The sequence below is a fragment of the Pongo abelii genome, chromosome X, assembly GCF_028885655.2.
Source record: "Pongo abelii isolate AG06213 chromosome X, NHGRI_mPonAbe1-v2.0_pri, whole genome shotgun sequence".
NCBI classification, from domain to species: domain Eukaryota; kingdom Metazoa; phylum Chordata; class Mammalia; order Primates; family Hominidae; genus Pongo; species Pongo abelii.
The window spans coordinates 30,211,812-30,214,483 of NC_072008.2; the positions used below are offsets into that span (position 1 = coordinate 30,211,812).

A 2,672-nucleotide genomic window follows, 5' to 3' on the forward strand; every position below is an offset into this window, starting at 1 on the left:
GATGTCTGAGATCCAGAGTCTATTTTTTTACTCCCAAGGGATTCTGATGGCCAGTCAGTTTTGTGAACCCTCAAACTAGATGACTTGAAGGAGGCCTACAGTTTATGTAAATAAACGTCTGAAAGAAGGATGTTCAAGGAACAAAAAGTTAATTACTGTTTAGAATAATATAGTACTTTGGCCCCAGATGACAGAATGCAGCTGAATTGAAGGTCTTGGAAGACAGATTCTGGCTCAGCACAAAGAGGAACCCTCTCACAGTTAGATTTGAGAAGACCAGTGAAAAGCTGAAAATCCTAGTACAGTCATCAATGGGGTGATAAGTGTGGGGACCAGATTGTTGTTACATGTATAAACATATCCAATTGAATTGCGGCTTCTGGTGGCAATGAGTGTCTTCTTGTCAATGAATGTGTTCAAACGCTATGAGAACAGTTTTGTCAATAGAGCAATTACCCTTTAATTCACTCCAACCTGCATTCTGCCTCCACTGTTCTGCTAACCTTACTTTTACTATGTGTCTGTCTCCATACTGAAAAAATTTTTAAAAAATACTTTTTGTGATGTTAATAGCTAATGTTTATTGAATGCATAGTGTTTACCAGGTATTATTCTATACAATTTAGGTGTTGCATTTTTTCCTATTATTGATACTTTATTTAAACAAGAAAGTACAATTTCTTAAGGGGTTTTATAGTTGAAAAAGCTACAATTATATCATGTTGTAAATACATTTTTAAGCTTTTTTCAATTATAACATTTAAAAAAACAATGCTGTAAATTGAACTGTTTGGCTTTGACTATATATATTTCTTCATAGTCTTTATGGTATCTGCACAAAGAAATATCTTCTACCTTTGTTCCAATTAATTGTTATATGTAAGTTGCTTTTTATTCCAGTGTATCCAGAGTGGTGAAATAACAAGGCCAGCCATGTTGCCAAAGTTTGCTCCAAGCATACAGGAGGAGATGGGCCATATGTATGAGCTCACTGACATCGAGAATGTTACATATCATCTAGGTGTTAGTTTCCTTATCTGCCATGGTCTTTTCCAATCCAGTGGTATAGAAAGTACTCCAAGACATGTTCCCACAAAACTAGAAATTGTAGTGATCTGGACACTATTCTCCCAAGTGAATATAACTCCCTTTCCAGTGAAAACTCTTATCCATGCTTTGAGATTTGGTCCTAACAAAAATAAACTTGGTACAGTAGTAAAAGCAGACAAAATAACCACAAATAAAAATGTTTCCATCTTCATCTCTAATGGTGGCACTCCGTATAGAACAAAAATTACATGAATTACGTGCAAGAAACAAGACATAAGAAATTAATACAGCATTCCAAAAATCTGGTCACCTTGTGTGATGATAAACTTCTTTTAGAGGATGCATTTGGTTTCACTACTAAATATAATACTGGATTGACAGCAGTTAGAAAAACACAACAGATGCACAACCATATTAAGTGTGCTTCCAATATTGAGAAGTTCTCCAAAAAGAATGATGGAATGAAGATGATCAAGCTAATTGAAAACATGCAAAAAGATGATTATACAATACTCTCTTGATATCAGTGTCTTTCATTGTGTTTTCTTGGGTGGCTATCTGACTCTCCCACCTGCAAAAGGAAAAGGACACTGCAGCCTTCTGACATCAGGTATGACTCCCTGCCCTGACCTTTCTATGTGTTGTATTTAATGCCTCCAAGAAACCTATACAGTAAGTCATATTCTTGTCTAATTTTACAAATGTAGAATCTGAGGCAAAAAGAGGATAAATTATTTTCTTAAGGTCCCATAACTAATAGACTACAGTTGATATATAATCCCAAGAAGCCAAATTCTAGAACCAGGACTCATAAATAGTCCACTACACCCCTCTATTACCAGACCTCCATGTAACATTTGGCATGACTGACCTCCCCATCTTTGAAATACTCTTAGTTTCCTATGACGCCACAATGTTGAGGTCTTCATCTTACTTTGCCACTCATTCCTAGTTTCCTTTACCTGCTTCTGTGCCCCTCACAAAACAATGACCTTATTGTATCTCTTGTCATCATTTCACTCTCTTTGTAGATATTCTCATCCACTCCTATGGTTTCTCTGGATTTCTTTCTTTCTTTTTTTTTTTTTTTTTTTGAGACAGTCTCTCTCTGTCACCCAGGCTGGAGTGGTGTGATCACGGCTCACTGCAGCCTTGATTTCCCAGGCTCAAGTGATTCTCCCACCTCAGCCTCCTGAGTAGCTGGGACGACAGGTGTGCATAACCACCACATCTGGCTAATTTTAAAATTTCTTTTGTAGAGATGGGATCTCCCTATATTGCCAGTCTGATCTTGAACTCCTGAGCTCAAGCAATCCTCCCACCCCAGCCTCCCAAAGTGTTGAGATTACAGGCGTGAGCCACTGCACCCAGCCTGGAATTTTTATCTCTAGTTCAGGCCACTTTTTATATGATTTTGTAAGTATATTTGAAGTTCCTACATCAGAGCCTCATAGGCAGTTCACAATTATGCTGTTAAAACAGAACTCTTTTTTGAGACGGAGTCTTCCTCTGTCCCCCAGGCTGGAGTGCAGTGGCACGATCTCAGCTCACTGCAAGCTCCGCCTCCCAGGTTCACACCATTCTCCTGCTTCAGCCTCCCAAGTAGCTGGGACTATAGGCAC

The 2,672-nt window shown here is 38.3% G+C and overlaps 1 pseudogene; it reads right to left on the reverse strand.

Moving 5' to 3' along the window:
- Positions 1–866: 866 nt before the first annotated feature.
- On the reverse strand, positions 867–1,587 carry LOC100443855 (phosphatidylinositol-glycan biosynthesis class F protein-like; annotated as a pseudogene).
- Positions 1,588–2,672: the final 1,085 nt, after the last annotated feature.